The sequence below is a fragment of the Papio anubis genome, chromosome 1 (genome assembly GCF_008728515.1).
Source record: "Papio anubis isolate 15944 chromosome 1, Panubis1.0, whole genome shotgun sequence".
Taxonomy (NCBI): domain Eukaryota; kingdom Metazoa; phylum Chordata; class Mammalia; order Primates; family Cercopithecidae; genus Papio; species Papio anubis.
This window is the reverse complement of record NC_044976.1, coordinates 191,946,631-191,968,238: the sequence shown is the minus strand read 5'-3', so window position 1 is coordinate 191,968,238 and position 21,608 is coordinate 191,946,631. Positions and strand designations below refer to the sequence as shown.

The window sequence follows — 21,608 nt, the reverse complement described above, 5'->3', positions numbered from 1 at the left end:
TTTTAAGGCATAACCATGGCTAAGGTTAGTTTGAGGGCAAGAATGTTAGAAGAAAGAAGAGCAACATATTGAGAGGCCAAGTTAGTAAGTAGATCATCTCTATGAAAGTGGAAATCAGAAAGAATCATGACAGGTATAGCTTAGGGTGCAAAGATTCAGGGCAGCATTCACATTTGTGGTTGCATCACTTAACAATGTTTTAAAGGCATGCATTTATTTAATTACTTAAGTTTTATTTGTCAGGTTTCCAATAAATGTCAGCTATAAATGTATTATGTTTAGGAAAAACATTTTGATAAAGCAGAACATAAGGATGTCTTTATATTTCATATTTATTACTCTCATTCTGTTCTCCATAATTTTTCTAGCAAGTAAGTATCCAATATTAAAAACCTACTCAGCTGAGCATGGTGGCCCACACCTGTAATCCCAACACTTTCAGAGGCAGAGGTGAGTGAATCATTTGTGGTCAGGAGCTCGAGACTAGCCTGGCTAACATGATGAAACTCTGTCTCTACAAAAATTAGTTGCGGGTGGTGGTGCGTGCCTGTAATCTCAGATACTCAGGAGGCTCAGGCAGGAGAATTACCTGAACTTGGGAGATGGAGGTTGCAGTGAGCTGAGATTATGCATTGCACTCCAGCTTGGGCGACACATCAGACTCCATCTCAAAAAACAAACAGAAGACTTACTCTGTTTGTATAGTGGGAAGCTGTCATTTTGTGACATAAGATGTAATTTATGAAATTGTGAAAGGTGAGTACTCATGTTCTTTTTCTTATTTCCGGTCAGAGAATAAAACACTTTTAAATTACTCAGTTTCAGTAAACTATTTTATTAGAACCTATTCTCTCTAAAATTTTGTTTGATGGCCAGGCTTATGCCTATAATTGGCACCTTGGGAGGAGTTTGAGAGCAGCCTTCGGCAACACAGAGAGATCCCGTCGCGACAAAAAATACAAAAATTAGCCGGGTGTAGTGGCGCACCCCTGTAGTCCCAGCTACTTGGGAAGCTGAGTGGGAGGATGGCTTGAGCTTGTGAGGTCAAGGCTACAGTGAGCCAAGATGATGCCACTGCACTCCAGCCTGGGTGACAGAGCAGGACCCTGTCTCAAAAAAAAGAAAATTTTATTTAACTTGCACTACATTCATTAAAATATTACTTTCATGTAAGTGTCTGCTACATGCACAGTACTTGAAATCTGAAGAGGTTCATGTGTGTTGGCCTAGTGCGGTGGCTCATGCCTATAATCCCAGCACTTTGGGAGGCCAAGACGGGTAGATCACCTGAGGTCAGGAGTTAGAGACCAGCCTGATCAACATGGTGAAACCCTGTTTCTACTAAAAATACAAAAATTAGCTGGGCATGGTGGCGCGCACCTGTAGTCTCAGCTACTTGGGGGGCTGAGGCAGAAGAATGGCTTGAACCTGGGGGGCGGAGGATGCAGTGAGCCAAGATTGCGCCACTGCACTCTAGCCTGGGTGAAAGAGCGAGATTCCATCTCAACAACAACAGCAAAACAGAGAGATTCGTGTGTGTGTGTGTGTGTGTGTGTGTGTGTGTGTGTGAATATAAATGGGATTGGTTGGTGGTTCCTGGGGTGGTTGTTAATATCTAATCATACTGTATTATGGTCAGAAAATATGGTCTCTTCCATCTGTCTTTGAAGGAATTTTGTATCCCAACACATAATGAATGTTAGTGAGTATCCCACTATGTTTAAAAACATTGTCATAGGTTGCATTCCCTGGGAAACCAACTCTGAAGTGGAGATACATTTGCAAAAAGTTTGTTGGTTGTGGCCTTAGGATCTATACTTGTGGGGAAGTGAGGAAAAGAGGATGGCCTCAGACAATCCTACACAGAGCTCTGGAGCTGCAATGGCCCTTCAGAGTTGTCCTCAACGGAGACAAAAGGGTCAGGCCTTTATCCCCCAAACTGTTAAATTACTAGATATGGGTCATTCCAGGGAAGGGGACATGACCTTAGGCAAAGTGACTTTCTTCAGCAGAGGGCAATTCCTGGAGAGAGATTTTGTAGATTACTGTCAGCTCCTGCCACTCCCAGCAGGAATGAGCATTTCAGTTCTAAAGGGCAGAGGGACATCTGAGTGGCTCTCCACAGAACCACTATGCACATTTGCACACACACATATATATATATATTTATGGCACTTTAGACTATGGCAATCTGATTACCATTCCCTTTAGGTAACTATTTTTGTTTTTCTTTCTGAAAGGTTTTACACTATCTCTTTAACTAGGCCTTTGTCATTTATCAGTCATTCTGTTCCATACTCAATGGTCCAATTTAATCTAAGATATACATCTTCAGTCAGCTTCTACTATTTATTATTTTCTCCTCCATTTTATCTCTTCTTGCCTTTATTTCTATAAGAAAGATGTTGAAATTTCTTAACTCTCCTTTCTCTTTTACAGTTTCCATGTAATTATCTTTTTGTGTTATACTCTTGGAGAATAACTCCATTTGATCTGCTGCCTCACTAATTTGCTTGTAAACTGGGCCCACTGTGCTATTTTATTAATTTACTATGTATTTTAAAAACTTTAACAAATAGGTTTTTAATTTCCAATATCTATATATTTTTTTCCATGGATCCAATATTCTCTTAAGTCTTTCTGAGGAAACCAACTCTTCTATTTTATAGTCTGTTTTTGTTAGCTCTATTAATTTGCTTTGTTTAGGTTAAGGTTCTGTTGGTTGAGTTTTGTGTCTTCTTTATGATATTCGTAAACTTTAAATGGTTGGTAATTCCTGGCTTTTTTTTTTTTTTTTTTTTTTTGAGTTCTCTATTTGGTTGGCATAGATGCCAGGGACATGCTGCTAGATAACGTATTCTGGTTGCCTTCCTTTCAGAAGGGGGTGCTACCATTTTTCCTGAGTGTCATTAGCTGCCTTCCCATTGCTCTGCCTCTTTAGCTCAAGTCCCACATTCAGTGCCTGAAGCTGTGGCTAAAAGTATCAACTGCCTTCTGCTCAACATAAGCAAGCAAATGTGAAGGCGCTGATTTAGTCTGCTGCTCTTCATGCAGCCCTCCAACTAACCACCCTGCTTATGGCCCCGTGCCCTTCCTCAGCCTTGCATCCATATGTCTGATGTGCAGCCCACCCAGTACCCCTACCCGTTCTGGAGCAGTTCTCTCCTGCATGTTTTAGAGTGTTGGTTTTCCTCAACAATCCAATCCTATCTGCTTTGAGTCTTTGAAGTTTATGGCCTGTAACAAAACTAAAAAAAAAAAAAAAACAAAAACAAAAACAAAAAAAAACCAAACCCACAAAAACATATATATGTGTGTGGGTGGGGGGGTTGGGTACTCTTCCTTGTTTTCCAGCATCACTGGAGATTTACTCTTTAAAATAACACATAGTGAAACAGTATCTCCTGTAAATTCCTGTAAGGACACGGGAAGCAGGGGGATGGTGGGCACATATGGTCTTCTGCCATCTTCATGATGCTTCATCTTACTGACTGACATTCTCTATTTCTCCAGCACAACAAACCATCTTTAATTCATTTTTCATGCTGCTATCATCTTGTACCTAAATGCCAATATGATCATGTTATTTACTTGCTCAAAAAATCTTTGAAGGCTCATAATTGCCTATGGCCAAATGTCTAAACTCCTTAATGTGGCATTCAAGGTCCTCCCCACTCTTGCCTAAATCTGCCTCACTCACACCTGCCCTGAAAGCTTACACATCCCAGTGAAAACACTGTTTCCTCTATAAAAGCAAATTAAGCCTTCCCAATCAGAGTAATCCTTCCTTCTTCAATGTTCCTACAGTAGTTTATACTTCCAATATAGGCCTTCTTGACTTGCAATTTATATAGTTGTTTTGTGAGCCTATTTTAGTAAGAGCCCATTAGATTTCAATCCCTGAACACAATATAAAACTTCCCTTATATTCTGTATCTTACTAATGAACACACAGTAAATGTTTGGTAAATATTTGCTGACTGACATAAAATGACAGTACTTCTATTCAGAGTGTCAGGATGGAGTAGCAAATAAGAGCGGGGGCTGTGGAAAAAGGCTCTCTGGATTTGAATTTTGCCTCTGCCACTTAACAGTTGTGTGACCAAACCACATTATTTAACCTCTCTGTGATGTTCTTATTTGTAAGACAAGTAAAAAATAAATCTGTCTTAAGGAGATTAAGACAATTCTTAAAGAGGCAAAAAGGTATATTTTGGTAAATATCAAAGATAATCTAACCAAGTATTATATTATCTTTAAATAAATATATAGCATCTCTTAAGAGTTGTAATCATCATAGTTTTAGAATAAAGGTATACGTTTAGATTAGATCATAATCTAATTATGACCTATTATTATCCATTAATAAATGTCAGAAAACATGAAGTATTTTTACTGATATAAAATGTTTTATTTAGGTAAATGATAATGAAACCTAAAGATATAAAACAATAGGCATTTTCTTCATAGCTGCTCTTAAAATCTAGGCTTTCATTTTAGATCCTCTTTAAAAGGTATTGATAAATTAATTTTAGTTTTGGTTAGTATGAAATATCACATATGCTTATAAAGTAAAAAATACTGAAGTACTAAAGACTACAAAAATAATAAAAAATACCAAAAGTGAGAGTGAAATAATAACAGCATTTCCCCCCTCCATTTCCTGATGGATTGCCCCTAATTTTTCTAACAGATTTACATTCCTCTTGCTGCTTAAACTCTGGTGAAGACCATACTACCACTCATAGTCCCCTCCCTTCAAGGAGCAGAAACAATTATCAGATCAGAAAAGCAACACAAAGTACCAACATATAATTTCATCTAATACCATAAATAATTCTTAAAAAGTTATTGTAGTATTTATAAATAACAGGTTATGCTGAGAAAATCAGACTCATTAAAGAGCAATACTTATTTGTACTTGGAGGATCAGCAGTCTTTCAAATTCCACAAAATTCCAGGCATATTCATCCTCCCCTAAAACCTTGCATGCTCAGTACCATCAAGTCAAATTCTTGACTATGTTACAGTTCATCGTAAGTACTAAAAATTCTGCTCAGGTAATCCTGCTGTGGGAGGAAGAATTCTGATTTATAGAATGACCTCTAAATCTAAGACATCAAAAAAAGGCATCAAATATAGAATAGTGATTGGCAAAATACTGAAAATAAAGAAGATAATATTTATTTAATTATTCTATGGCTGTGTTATAAAGAATGTCACTGTTTATTGAATAGTAGGTCTATCAGATTGATAAAATATGTCTGGATAAAGAATAACTTACTTTCATAATAAAGCCACTCAGTTTCAGTTCTAAACAATACAGAAGAGATATCTAAGAACGAAAATGCCCTTCCCTTTAAGAAACAAATTAAACTAGAAGAAGATTTATGAAATTTACTAATTACAGAAAAAAGATCAACTATAGAATATATTCAGATACAGTCATGCATTGCTTAACAACAGGGATATATTCTAAGAAATGCATCATAAGGTGATTTCCTCATTGTGTGAACATGATAGAGTGTACTTACATAAGCCTAGATGATATAGCCTACTACACATCTAGGCTATATAATTTGCTACTAGGCTACAAACTTGTATAGCATGTTGCTATATGGAATATTGTAGGCAACTGTAACACAATGATAAATATTTGTGTATCTACACATATCTAAACAGAAAAGGTACAGTAAAAGTATGGTAAAAAATGATGTAGACCTGTAGAGGGCGCTTACCATGAATGGAGCTTGTAGGACTGGCAGTTGTTCTAGGTGAGTCAGTGAGTGAGTGTGAGCGCCTAGGACATTACTGTACACTACTGCAGACTTTATAAAACACTGTACACTTGGGCTACACTAAATTTATAAAAATATTTTTATTTCTTCAAAAGTAAATTAACCTTAGCTTACTGTAACTATTTCACTTTATAAAATTCTAAGTACTTTTTTTAACTTTTTGACTCTTTTGCAATAACACAGCTTAAAACACAAACACGTTGTATAGCTGTACAAAAATCTTTTCTTTCTTAACATCATTATTCTAAAAGCTTTTTCTATTTTTAAAGTTTTTTTCTTTTGAAACCTTTTTGTTAAAAACGAAAACACAAACACATGCATTAGCCTAGGCTTACACAGGGTCAGAGTCATCAATATCACTGTCTTTCACCTTCATATCTTGTCCCATTAGAAGGTCTTTAGCGACAATAACACACATAGAGCTGTCATCTCCTCTGATAAAATGCCTTGTTCTGGAATACCTCCTGAAGGACCTGCCTCAGGCTCTTTTACAGTTAACTTTTTTTTTTTAATAGGTAGAAAAAGTGTACTCTAAAGCAATGATAAAAAGTATAGTAAATATGTACACCAGTAACATAGTCATTTATTGTCATTACCAAGTATTATGTACTATACATAATTTATGTAGTATACTTTAATACAAGTGGCAGTACAGTAGGTTTATTTATGCCAACATCACCACAAACACATGAGTAATGCATTGTGTGACTATGTCACAACAGGAATTTTTCAGCTCCATTATAATCTTATGGGATGAGCATCCTATATGAAGTCAGGTGTTGATGGAAATGTCATTATGCAGTGCATGACTGTAATTAGTAGCAAATGGTGGTTTATCACGAGGTCACTAGTCTAATTCCAGGAAAATCTAAGTACAAGGAAAAAAATATTCTTTAGACTATAGGATAACTATGTGAGCAGTGATACAAATATGTGGATAAATGTTAAAAGAGGAGCTAGTACAGCTTGAGTCCTAGTAACCCTAAAACAGCTGTGAAACAATGTTATAATCATTGTCCTCCTTTCACAGGCAATGAGTGTAGTAAAACTTAATATCAAATGCCAGTGAGGGGACCACCATAACTAAAACAGCAAATATTCTCATTTCTATCCATTACTAGTATTCTTCTGCAACAAGTCTTGTAATACTAAACAGCACATGCTAAGTGCTTTCCTTGACTCCTCTGGCACTTCAAAAATATCTTACCAAAACTGACCCATCAAACAGCTTTTCCCAGTAGTATGCAACTTTGTACTACTTAATATAGTTATGCAGTTTTATATTCCTGGGAAATAAGCAATGTCAGACGAATTCAAACTAAAACAAGATAATGAAACATGGGGAAGGAATTGGAAGTCGAAACGGAAGCCAGGGGAGAGACCCAGAGGCTACTTTCTGCTAACTCTAAGGCTCCTTCTAGAACCTATGCATAGGCTTTAGAAAGAGTACCTGCAAAATTAAACTCAACGACTTATTTATATAATACTAATCTCATTGAATGAGCCACCTGCGGGTTCACGGTAAATACACTTATTGGCACTGGAAAATACATAAATTGTATATGAGGAATCATTAAAACATCTGGCTTGTGAACTCTGACAGGTTTCACATCTCACTTTTCATTAGATAAAAAATAGCTCTAATGTAAATTTATAGAACCTGAAGAGGGTCACAATGAAATGTTATTTCAGGTGAAATATTTAGATAATTCAATCCTGTCTTTCTCATTAGGTTTCAATAGACCACATGGCATCGTAACTATTGCCTCTTACTGGTCTGTTTGCTGTTTCAGCCAACAACAGGAACTGGCTGAAGTGAAAATCAAGTCTTATTTGACACAGGTGTCACTTCTAAAGGTAAAATCATGATCTCTTGGTTCTCTTTTTAAAAGAATGGGGCATTCTGCAGAAGGATGAGGTCAACTAAAAAAAAAGGAGAAAAATCTCTTAACTCACTTTTATATAAATTGCTTAGTATTTTAGCAAAAACTACAAAGATTCACGTATATAAGTAAAATCTAAGAACATAAACATTAGCATAGAGGGTTAGGGTTTTTGGTAAATATTTTCCCATTTCTTTTTGTTTTTCTAAATACATTTTAAGAGATTTAACCTTTGATGTATACTTACATTACTACTAAAAAATTTAAGAGGCATTCCTTTTTTTTTTTTTTTTAAACACCATGGACCTGAAGGCAAGAGAGGCATTCTTAATATCTCCCCGCAAAAGAATCGTTCCACAATCTACTTCATCCCTATAAAATAATTACTACCCAGTCTTGCTTTACTATTTTAAAGAATCCTACAATTCAATGCTCAGAAACTTCCTCAAAAGAATAAAATAACGAAATAGCTGGGGCCCACTCTGGGCACGTCTAACACCCAATTCTTGCCAAGTCCTGTCAATACAACTACTAATACATAGCCTGTATCAGTCGGCTTCTACATCCACCCTGGCACCATATTCCCCTGCCTAGAATATTGGGTTTTTAGATTTTATACTTGCTGGTTTATCTGGTTTCCTAGATACCACTACTCCTAGTAAACATATTGTCCAAAAAGCAGTTAGAATAAGCTTTAAAAAAACTTAAGTTGAATCATACCACTTTCCTGCCGAAGAATCTCTGATACTTTCCTTAAGAGAAAATGCAAAATTCTTGGGCTGGGCATGGTGGCTCATCCCTATAAACCCAGCACTTTGGGAGGCTGAGGTGGAAGGATCGTTTGAGGCCAGGTGTTCAAGATCAACCTGGCCAACACAGCAAGAACCTATCTCTTTAAAAAAAAAATTCTCAACATGACCTATAGTCTAGTATGCTCTGGCTCCTGCGTACCTCTCCAACCTCACCTGAAATGAATTAGTCACATCAACCCCTTCTGCCCACCTCAGCCTCCCAAAGTGCTGGGATTACAGGCGTGAGCCACTGCACCCAGCCTCTCCTCTCTTTCTTAATAACTGCCTTACAAATAGCTTACAACAAGCAACAGAAATCAGATGTGATAGATTCTACAGAGTGACTCTCTCAACTCTTTATTCTATCCTCCTTCTAGATGGAAATTAGAAATCTAAATATATTCCCCAGACACATTTCTGGCTAGAGTTCTTGCAATGTGGAAGTTCTACATGAGATTTGGAAGACAGGACAAAGCAGAAGCTATCTTCCTGCTGATGTTGCTACAGGCAGACAAAGTAGGAGACACAAGCGTTTGAGTTGTGGCAGACTCAATGCCTAAGTCACTGCAATGGTAGTAGCAGTGGAGGCAGCAGCAACCTCAGGATTCTAGGTATGGGAAGGTACTCTTGAAATCAGTGGCAACTGGAGCTGACTTAAGGCCCTGCAACTCTTAAGAAACTAAGTTCGTAAACAGCTATTTCCTTGAATCGAACTCCTTTAAAAAAATCCCTAGGCTGGTTTCTGTTTCTGGGGCTGAACTCTCAGTGATATTCTGAGGCTCCCTTTCTTTCTCTACAGAAAGCTGTTTTCCCTGTTCCCACTTAGTAAGTACCTTTTGGCCATCTGGTTTCACCTTTACCGCTTTATTGAAATTGCTCCCTCCAAAGACTTCAGCTGAAACCTTTTTTTTTTTTTTTTTGAGACAGAGTCTTGCTCTGTCACCCAGGCTGGAGTGCAGTGGCATAATCTCAGCTCACTGCAACCTCCCCCTCATGGGTTCAAGCAATTCTCCTGCCTCAGTCTCCTGTAGGGTCCAGCCCCACAGGGCCAGTGGGTTTTTCTCCCCGTGTGTGGAGACAAGAGATTGTAGAAATAAAGACACAAGACAAAGAGATAAAAGAAAAGACGGCTGGGCCTGGGGGACCACTACCACCAAGACGCGGAGACCGGTAGTGGCCCTGAATGCCAGGCTGCACTGATATTTATTGAATACAAGACAAAGGGTCAGGGTAAGGAGTGTGAGCCATCTCCAATGATAGGTAAGGTCACGTGGATCACGTGTCCACTGGACAGGGGGCCCTTTCCTGCCGGGCAGCTGAGGCAGAGAGAAAGAGAGGAGAGACAGAGACAGCTTACGCCATTATTTCTGCATATCAGAGGCCTTTAGTACTTCACTAATTTGCTACTGCTATCTAAAAGGCAGAGCCAGGTGTACAGGATGGAACATGAAAGTGGACTAGGAGCATGACCACTGAAGCACAGCATCACAGGGGGACGGTTAGGCCTCAGGATAACTGGGGGCGGGCCTCACTGATGTCAGGCCCTCCACAAGAGACGGAGGAGTAGAGTCTTCTCCAAACTCCTCTGGGGAAAAGGAGACTCCCTTTCCCGGGCTGCTAAGTAGCAGGTGTTTTTCCTTGACACTGACGCTACGGCTAGACCATGGTCCGCTTGGCAACGGGCGTCTTCCCAGATGCTGGCGTTACCGCTAGACCAAGGAGCCCTCTGGTGGCCCTTCCCGGGCATAACAGAAGGCTCACACTTGTCTTCTGATCACTTCTCACTATGTCCCTTCAGCTCCTATCTCTGTATGGCCTGGTTTTTCCTAGGTTATAATTGTAGAGCAAGGATTATTATAATATTGGAATAAAGAGGAATTGTTACAAACTAATGATTGATATTCATATACAATCATATCTATTATCTATATCTAGTATAACGATTCTTATTTTATATATTTTATTATACTGGAACAGCTCGTGCCCTTGGTCTCTTGCCTTGGCACCTGGGTGGCTTGCCGCCCAGTCTCCTGAGTAGCTGGGATTACAGGCATGTGCCACCACGCCCGGCTAATTTTTGTATTTTTAGTAGAGATGGGGTTTCGCCATGTTGCCAAACTGGTCTCCAACTCCTGACTTCAGATAATCTGCCCGCCTCGGCCTCCCAAAGTGCTGGGATTACAGGTATGAGCCACCGTGCCTGGCCTAAAACCTCTTGTATAGCAGTGAAGTTACAAAAGTACCATCAGAAATAGTGGATCTAATACATGTGGCCAATAAACAGATGAAATAAAGCTCAGGGGGGCGGAACAAGATGGTCGAATAGGAACAGCTCCAGTCTCCAGCTCCCAGCGCGAGCGACACAGAGGACGGGTGATTTCTGCATTTTCAACTGAGGTACTGGGTTCATCTCACTAGTGAGTGCCAGACAATCGGTGCTGGTCAGCTGCTGCAGCCCGACCAGCGAGAGCTGAAGCAGGGCGAGGCATCGCCTCACCTGGGAAGTACAAGCAGGGAGGGAATCCCTTTTCCTAGCCAGGGGAACTGAGACACACAACACCTGGAAAATTGGGTAACTCCCACCCCAATACTGCGCTTTACTAAGGGTCTTAGCAAACGGCACATCAGGAGATTATATCCCACACCTGGCCAGGAGGGTCCCATGCCCAGGGAGCCTCCCTCATTGCTAGCACAGCAGTCTGTGATCTAACGGCAAAGCAGCAGTGAGGCTGGGGAAAGGGCGCCCACCATTGCTGAGGCTTAAGTAGGTAAACAAAGCCCCTGGGAAGCTCAAACTGGGTGGAGCCCACAGCAGCTCAAGGAGGCCCGCCTCTCTCTGTAGACTCCACCTCTGGGGACAGGGCACAGCTAAACAAACAAACAAAAAGCAGCAGAAACCTCTGCAGATGCAAACGACCCTGTCTGACAGCTTTGAAGAGAGCAGTGGATCTCCCAACACGGAGATTGAGATCTCAGAACCGACAGACTGCCTGCTCAAGTGGGTCCTTGACCCCTGAGTAGCCTAACTGGGAGACATCCCCCACTAGGGGCAGACTGACACCCCACATCTCACAAAGCGGGGTACACCCCTGAGACGAAGCTTCCAAAGCAAGAATCAGACAGGTACACTTGCTGTTCAGCAATATTCTATCTTCTGCAGCCTCTGCTGCTGATACTCAGGCAAACAGGGTCTGGAGTGGACCTCAAGCAATCTCCAACAGACCGACAGCTGAGGGTCCTGACTGTTAGAAGGAAAACTAACAAACAGGAAGGACACCTATACTAAAACTCCATCAGTACGTCACCATTATCAAAGAACAGAGGCAGATAAAACCACAAAGATGGGGAAAAAGCAGGGCAGAAAAGCTGGAAATTCAAAAAATAAGAGCGCATCTCCCCCTCCAAAGGAACGCAGCTCATCGCCAGCAATGAATCAAAGCTGGATGGAGAATGACTTTGACGAGTTGAGAGAAGAAGGCTTCAGTCCATCAAACTTCTCAGAACTAAAGGAGGAATTACGTACCCAGCGCAAAGAAACTAAAAATCTTGAAAAAAGAATGGAAGAATGGATAACTAGAATAATCAATGCAGAGAAGGCCATAAATGAACTGACAGAGATAAAAACCATGACACGAGAAATACGTGACAAATGTGCAAGCTTCAGTAACCGACTCGATCAACTGGAAGAAAGAGTATCAGTGATTGAGGATCAAATGAATGAAATGAAGCAAGAAGAGAAGTCTAAAGAAAAAAGAGGAAAAATAAATGAACAAAGCCTTCAAGAAGTATAGGATTATGTGAAAAGACCAAATCTACATCTGATTGGGGTGCCTGAAAGTGAGGGGGAAAATGGAACCAAGTTGGAAAACACTCCGCAGGATATTATCCAGGAGAACTTCCCCAACCTAGTAAGACAGGCCAACATTCAAATTCAGGAAATACAGAGAATGCCACAAAGATACTCCTTGAGAAGAGCAACTCCAAGACACATAATTGTCAGATTCACCAAAGTTGAAATGAAGGAAAAACTGTTAAGGGCAGCCAGAGAGAAAGGTCGGGTCACCCACAAAGGGAAGCCCATCAGACTAACAGCAGATCTCTTGGCAGAAACTCTACAAGCCAGAAGAGAGTGGGGGCCAATATTCAACATTCTTAAAGAAAAGAATTTTCAACCCAGAATTTCATATCCAGCCAAACTAAGTTTCATAAGTGAAGGAGAAATAAAATCCTTTATAGATAAGCAAATGCTTAGAGATTTTGTCACCACCAGGCCTGCCTTACAAGAGACCCTGAAGGAAGCACTAAACATGAAAAGGAACAACCGGTACCAGCCATTGCAAAAACATGCCAAAATGTAAAGACCATCGATGCTAGGAAGAAACTGCATCAATTAACGAGCAAAATAACCAGTTAATATCACAATGACAGGATCAAGTTCACAAATAACAATATTAACCTTAAATGTAAATGGACTAAATAGTCCAATTAAAAGACACAGACTGGCAAACTGGATAAAGAGTCAAGACCCATCAGTTTGCTGTATTCAGGAGACCCATCTCACATGCAGAGACACACATGGGCTCAAAATAAAGGGATGGAGGAAGATCTAACAAGCAAATGGAGAACAAAACAAAAGCAGGGGTTGCAATACTAGTCTCTGATAAAACAGACTTTAAACCATCAAAGATCAAAAGAGACAAAGAAGGCCATTACATAATGGTAAAGGGATCAATTCAACAGGAAGAGCTAACTATCCCAAATATATATGCACCCAATACAGGAGCACCAAGATTCATAAAGCAAGTCCTTAGAGATTTACAAAGAGACTTAGACTGCCATACAATAATAATGGGAGACTTCAACACCCCACTGTCAACATTAGGCAGATCAACGAGACAGAAAGTTAACAAGGATATCCAGGAATTGAACTCATCTCTGCCCCAAGCGGACCTAATAGACATCTACAGAACTCTCCACCCCAAATCAACAGAATATACATTCTTCTCAGCACCACATCGCACTTATTCCAAAATTGACCACATAATTGGAAGTAACGTACTCCTCAGCAAATGTACAAGAACAGAAATTATAACAAACTGTCTCTCAGACCACAGTGCAATCAAACTAGAACTCAGGACTAAGAAACTCAATCAAAACCACTCAACTACATGGAAACTGAACAACTTGCTCCTGAATGACTACTGGGTACATAACGAAATGAAGGAAGAAATAAAGATGTTCTTTGAAACCAATGAGAACAAAGATACAACATACCAGAATCTCTGGGACACATTTATAGCAGTGTGTAGAGGGAAATTTATGGCACTAAATGCCCACAAGAGAACGCTGGAAAGATCTAAAATTGACACTGTAACATCACAATTAAAAGAACTAAAGAAGCAAGAGCAAACACATTCAAAAGCTAGCAGAAGGGAAGAAATAACTAAGATCAGAGCAGAACTGAAGGAGATAGAGACACAAAAAACCCTCCAAAAAATCAATGAATCCAGGAGTTGGTTTTTTGAAAAGATCAACAAAATTGATAGACTGCTAGCGAGACTAATAAAGAAAAAAAGAGAGAAGAATCAAATAGATGCAATAAAAAATGATAAAGGGGATATCACCACCAACCCCACAGAAATACAAACTACCATCAGAGAATACTATAAACACCTCTACGCAAATAAACTAGAAAATCTAGAAGAAATGGATAATTTCCTGGACACTTACACTCTCCCAAGACTAAACCAGGAAGAAGCTGAATCCCTGAATAGACCAATAGCAGGCTCTGAAATTCAGGCAATAATTAACAGCCTACCAACCAAAAAAAGTCCAGGACCAGATGGATTCACAGCCGAATTCTACCAGAGGTACAAGGAGGAGCTGGTACCATTCCTTCTGAAACTATTCCAATCAATAGAAAAAGAGGGAATCCTCCCTAACTCATTTTATGACGCCAACATCATCCTGATACCAAAGCCTGGCAGAGACACAACAAAAAAAGAGAATTTTAGACCAATATCCCTGATGAACATCAATGCATAAATCCTCAATAAAATACTGGAAAACTGAATCCAGCAGGACATCAAAAGCTTATCCACCATGATCAAGTGGAGCTTCATCCCTGGGATGCAAGGCTGGTTCAACATATGCAAATCTTCGTGTCAGCATATAGAAACAGAACCAAAGACAAAAAATCACATGATTATCTCAATAGATACGAAAAAGGCTTTTGACAAAATTCAACAGCCCTTCATGCTAAAACCTCAATAAATTAGGAGTGTGTATCTCGAAATAATACAAAAGAGCTATTTATGACAAACCCACAGCCAATATCATACCGAATGGGCAAAAACTGGAAGCATTCCCTTTGAAAACTGGCACAAGACAGGGATGCCCTCTCTCGCCACTCCTATTCAACATAGTGTTGGAAGTTCTGGCTAGGGCAATCAGGCAAGAGAAAGAAATCAAGGGTATTCAGTTAGGAAAAGAAGAAGTCAAATTGTCCCTGTTTGCAGATGACATGATTGTATATTTAGAAAACCCCATCATCTCAGCCCCAAATCTCCTTCAGCTGATAAGCAACTTCAGCAAAGTCTCAGGATACAAAATTAATGAGCAAAAATCACAAGCATTCTTTTACACTAGTAACAGACAAACAGAGAGCCAAATCATGAATGAACTTCCATTCACAATTGCTTCAAAGAGAATAAAATACCTAGGAATCCAACTTACAAGGGATGTAAAGGACCTCTTAAAGGAGAACTACAAACCACTGCTCAGTGAAATAAAAGAGGACACAAACAAATGGAAGAACATACCATGCTCATGGATGGGAAGAATCAATATCATGAAAATGGCCATAGTGCCCAAGGTAATTTATAGATTCAATGCCATCCCCATCAAGCTACCAATGAGTTTCTTCACAGAATTGGAAATAACTTCTTTAAAGTTCATATGGAACCATAAAAGAGCCCGCATTGCCAAGAGAATCTTAAGTCAAAAGAACAAAGCTGGAGGCATCACGCAACCTAACTTCAAACTATACTACAAGGCTACAGTAACCAAAACAGCATGGTACTGGTACCAACACAGAGACATAGACCAATGAAACAGAACAGAGTCCTCAGAAATAATACCACACATCTACAGCCATCTGATCTTTGAGAAACCTGAGAAAAACAAGAAATGGGGAAAGGATTCCCTATTTAATAAATGGTGCTGGGAAAATTGGCTTGCCATAAGTAGAAAGCTGAAACTGGATCTTTTCCTTACTCCTTATACGAAAATTAATTCAAGATGGATTAGAGACTTAAATGTTAGACCTAATACCATAAAAACCCTAGAAGAAAACCTAGGCAATACCATTCAGGACATAGGCATGGGCAAGGACTTCATGTCCAAAACACCAAAAGCAATGGCAACAAAAGCCAAAATTGACAAATGGGATCTAGTGAAACTAAAGAGCTTCTGCACAGCAAAAGAAACTACCATCAGAGTGAACAGGCAACCTACAGAATGGGAGAAAATTTTTGCAATCTACTCATCTGACAAAGGGCTAATATCCAGAACCTACAAAGAACTCAAACAAATTTACAAGAAAAAAAACAAACAACCCCATCAAAAAGCGGGCAAAGGATATGAACAGACATTTCTCAAAAGAAGACATGCATACAGCCAACAGACATATGAAAAAATGCTCGTCATCACTGGCCATCAGAGAAATGCAAATCAAAACCACAATGAGATACCATCTCACACCAATTAGAATGGCAATCATTAAAAAGTCAGGAAACAACAGGTGATGGAGAGGATGTGGAGAAATAAGAACACTTTTACACTGTTGGTGGGACTGTAAACTAGTTCAACCATTGTGGAAGACAGTGTGGCGATTCCTCAAGGATCTAGAACTAGAAGTACCATATGACCTAGCCATCCCATTACTGGGGATATACCCAAAGGATTATAAATCATGCTGCTCTAAAGACACATGCACACGTATGTTCATTGCGGCGCTATTCACAATAGCAAAGACTTGGAATCAACCCAAATGTCCATCAGTGACAGACTGGATAAAGAAAATGTGGCACATATACACCATGGAATACTATGCAGCCATAAAAAAGGATGAGTTTGTGTCCTTTGTAGGGACATGGATGCAGCTGGAAACCATCATTCTCAGCAAACTATCCCAAGAACAGAAAACCAAACACCGCATGTTCTCACTCATAGGTGGGAACTGAACAATGAGATCACTTGGACTCAGGAAGGGGAACATCACACACCGGGGCCTATTATGGGGAGGTGGGAGGGAGAGGGATTGCATTGGGAGTTATACCTGATGTAAATGACGAGTTGATGGGTGCTGACGAGTTGATGGGTGCAGCACACCAAGATGGCACAAGTATACATATGTAACAAACCTGCACATTATGCACATGTACCCTACAACTTAAAGTATAATAAAAAAAAAATTTAAAAAAAGAAATAAAGCTCGGCATCACTGATCATTAGAGAAATGCAAATCAAAACCACAGTGTGATACCATCTCACACCAGTCAGAATGGCTATTATTAAAAAGTCAAAAAACAACAGATGCTGGTGAGGTTGCAGAGAAATAGGAATGCTTCTACACTGTTGGTGGGAATGTAAATTAGTTCAACCATTGTGCAAGACAGTGTGGTGATTCCTCAAAGACCTAGAGGCAGAAATACCGTTTGACCCAGCAATCCCATTACTGGGTGTATACTCAAAGGAATATAAATTGTTCTGTTATAAAGACACACACATGTGTATGTTCATTGCATCACTATTCACAATGCAAAGACATGGAATCAACTTAAATGCCCATCAATGATAGACTGGATAAAGAAAATGTGGTGCATATATACCATGGAATACTATGCAGCCCTAAAAAGAAACAAGATCATGTCCTTTGCAGAAACAGGGATGGAGCTGGAGGCCATTATCCTTAGCAAACTAATGCAGGAACAGAAAACCAAATACCTGTATATTCTCATTTATAAGTGAGAGCTAAATGATGAAAACATATGGACACATGGAGGGGAGCAACACACACTGGGGCCTGTCAGAGGACCAGGGGTGGGAGGAAGGAGAAGATCAGGAAGAATAGCTAGTGGATACTGGATTTAATACCTGGGTGGTGGGATGATCTATGCAACAAACACCACCGAACACATTTACCTATGGTAACATGAACATGTACCCCTGAACTTAAAATAAAAGTTGGAAAAAAAAGGCATGTCAGTCAAAGAAAGAAACAGTGGGGCTAACAAATTGATCTTAGCACAGGTATATCCGATTTACAAAATAACACAGAGATTTTATAAAATTAAGGTTTATTTGTCCTAGAGTAGCAACGTTAGTCTCAGCAGTTAGTAGAAAGATTTTGGTGCCTTTAAAGGCCTAGCTTCAGTGTTATCAGGCTGAATTAATTAAGGTAATGCCCATAAAATGTCTAATGGTGTCTGGCCAAACTGGAGGCATTTAATAGATAATTATCATTGCCTTCATAATATTGTAAATAAACTCATAGCTAACAATGAGGCACTTACATAGTACTTGTGTTTTTAAAAGCATGTACTATTTCACAGGAATCTCACAAATCCCTTTGTCAGCATAATTGCTGACAAGGCAGACAGTTTTTGCCTTTTACAGATATGGATAACTTGGTTCTACGGACAGTTTCAGACCTCCTATCCAGAACTAAAGAAAGAGTATACCCAAAGATCCAGCCACTTGGGGCAAACTCTCTTTAAAGGTTAATTTCCTAAACTGGCCCATGTCTTCTATGATTCCCTGTAAAGCTGCAGTAAGTAGCTAAGATTCCAGACCAAGGTGAACCTTTTTTGAAACCGTCTAATCTTCTCCTATAATTACCAATAGCAATGTCGTTCAAAAGAAATGTAATGTGAGCCACCTATGTAATTTAAAATTGTCTAATGGACACATTAGTAAGAAGTAAAATTAATTTTAATAAAATAATTTATTTAATCCTATATATTCAAAACACTATTCCGGTAGGTAATTAATAAAAATTATTAGTGAGCTATTTTACATGCTTAATTTATGCTAAATTTTCAAGTCCTGGGTGTATATTTCGTGTATAGTACATCTCAATTAGAACCAGCCACGTTTCAGGTGCTGGAGAGCTACATGTGGCTAATGGCCATCATATTGGACAGTAGAGACCTAGAGAATAGTACCTCTCTCCCAGAACCCAGGTTTAACTTCTCAGCAACATTCTACGTTAAGGGCTGAGTCAAGACTAATAATATCTGCAATATTAACCTCTCTTATGCGAATGGAAACCTTGAACATAAGCTTGAGGGCAGTCAATCTAACCATGCTTCTCATGCTGCCATCCTAGGCTATAATCCTATCTATCTATCTACCTACCTATCTATAATTTATCATGTCTGTTGCCCACTTATCCTCCACAACTGGCATTGCCTATGTTCACCATTATCCTCAAGGCTCCATCCTCAATTACATGTTTTCTCTCAGCAATTTTGTTTCCTGCTTCACAGAAAAAAAAATTAAGACTGATATCAAGAGATTCAGCTCCCTCAAATTCCTACACACACACACAAACACACACACTCATAGACACATATACATAGATCCATATACATATATATACACACACACACACGTTATCCTTCCCTTCCCTCTTTCCATTCTGTGTCAAAGAAAGTGCCATTTCTTCTTCTTTTAATAATGAACCCTCCCACCTCTTCGCAACTCTAGGTCAGGAAACTTCCTTCATTATAATTACCTTTCGCCTGTGTTTTCAACTTTTCTCTTTTCGATAGTTTATTTTATGCATCCTATCAAAATGCTCATGTCTCTCCTATCACTTAACAGACGATTTTAATTACTGTCCCACCTCTTCCCCTCCTTTTTAGAAATCTTAATTAGCTCCACTTTCATTGACTCTTCAGCCTTCTGCCACACAACACTATCTAAACCGCTTTGGCAAATGACACTGACACTCTTGTAATCGCCCATAGATTCTTTCAATTTGTGACTTGTCTTCAGCATTTATTATTCTGGACCATTCTGTTATTCCTGAAGCTCTCCATTTACTCAGCCCACATTATACCACAATCCAGGATCTCCTCCTGACTGTTCTTCTCAGGCTCCTTTATTTCTACCTTCCTACTGCCTAGGGTCCACTCCATATTCTCCTCTTATCTTCTGGCTCTCCCTGGGCAGTTTCATTCACTACTATCATGTCTCTTTAGACGACTCTTTAACTATTGCCCAGTTCTCTTTCCTGAGTTTCAGGCTGGACTATACAACTGCCTAAGGCTCACTGCAGCCTTGAACTCCTGGGCTCAAGTGATCTTCCTGCCTGAGCTTCCAGAGTTGCTCGGATTACAGGTGCATGCTACCACAACTAGCTAGTTAAAAACAAACAAACAAACAAACAAACAAAAAACTTCTTTGCAGAGATAAAGTCTTGCTGTATTAACCAGGCTAGTCTTGAAGTCCTGGCCTCAAGAGATCTCCCACCTTGGCCTCCCAAAGTGCTGGGACTACAAGCATAAGCTATAATGTGCCTGGCCCCCACAGGGCTCTTATACTCAGCTTGCCCAAAAGTAACCTCATTGTCTTCCTCCGAAATCTTCCCCTCTTCCTAAATTCCCCTTCTTCATAAACAGCACCACTGTTACACCAAGTTACCTAGGCCAACAGCTTGGGAGTCAACCCAAGACTCCCCTCTCTCCCTTTTGGGCCCCACATCTAATTTGTTACCAAGTCACACAGATACTATTTCTTTAGCATGACATTTCTTTCCTTACTTTCCAAGTCTACCCCGACTATCACAGTTCACCTTCGCATCTTGTTTAGGTTTCAGTGGTCTGCTAACAGGCTGCATTACCTCTATCATTAAAAATGTACTGTTTGTTTACCCTTCTGTCTTAACTCCTTAAAAACAAGGACTACAACCTTTTTTATATTCAACACACAGAATCCTCATGAAAGATTCATTGAATAAAATATTAAGGATTTAGTGGACAAGTGAATGGATGAATGGAATGACTAACATGCCTAAATTTATACACCCTGTTAACTTTGTTAATGATACGGTAGAGAAACTAGGCCTCTTGGTTACCAATAGTCTGGGCTCCTTGGGCTGTATTAGATCCTTCAGAAGTGCCTATTTTAAGGAACCCCGAAGAACATCCTTTTGAAATCTAAGTAACTACCATTTAATTTATCTATTTTGTGAGTTGGTGGTTTTGTATATCAGATTTTCTCAAACTAGGACACACCTGTCTGAGAATGGAAATGAGAACTCTAAGCTCTAATCCATAGCTCTGAAAGTAACTTGCTCTGTGACTTTGATTGAGGATAATATTACTGTTTCGTCACAGATATAAAATGCCATGTGACAAATATGTAGAATTGGACTAATCCACCAGAATAGCATTAAGTTTATAAGTGCATGCTCATAAATGACTTTTCCAGTTGAGATATTAAGACTATATCTGAATTCCCCAAAGAACTGCTTAATCTTCTAGTGAATATCCATAGCATAGAAAAGACCAATTCACTCTAAACATGAGAGATCACATATAATAAATAATGTTTCATCCTATTGTTAGACTTGTCTATTACTATTATATTTTTTAAACATATACACCTTTATAAGCTATAACTCACATCTTTATATATGATCTTGAGGCAAGACTCCCATTTATAAAGAAAAGAATAAACTCTGTTCACTATAGTTGCAAGTCAAGCATATTTTCTTGGTTATACAAGTATATTATCTTAGTTATATATTTCCTAAGAAAAGCCCTGGCCAGGTGCGGTGGCTCACACCTGTAACCCCAGCACTTTGGGAGGCCAAGGTGGGCAGATCACGAGGTCAGGAGGTCGAGACCATCCTGGGTAACATGGTGAAACCCCTTCTCTACTGAAAATACAAAAAAATTAGCCGGGCGTGGTGGCAGGTGCCTGTAGTCCCAGCTACTCGGGAGGCTGAGGCAGGAGAACAGCATGAACCGGGGAGGCGGAGCTTGCAGTGAGCTGAGATAGTGCCACTGTGCTCCAGCCTGGACAACAGAGTGAGACTCCATCTCAAAAAAAAAAAATAAAGAAAA

The 21,608-nt window shown here is 39.6% G+C and overlaps 1 protein-coding gene across 2 annotated transcripts in view; it reads right to left on the bottom strand.

Annotated features, from left to right (window-relative positions):
• Positions 1–21,608, bottom strand: part of NME7 (NME/NM23 family member 7) — a 212,184-nt gene that overhangs the window by 37,978 nt on the left and 152,598 nt on the right. The gene's annotated exons all lie outside the window — the stretch shown is intronic.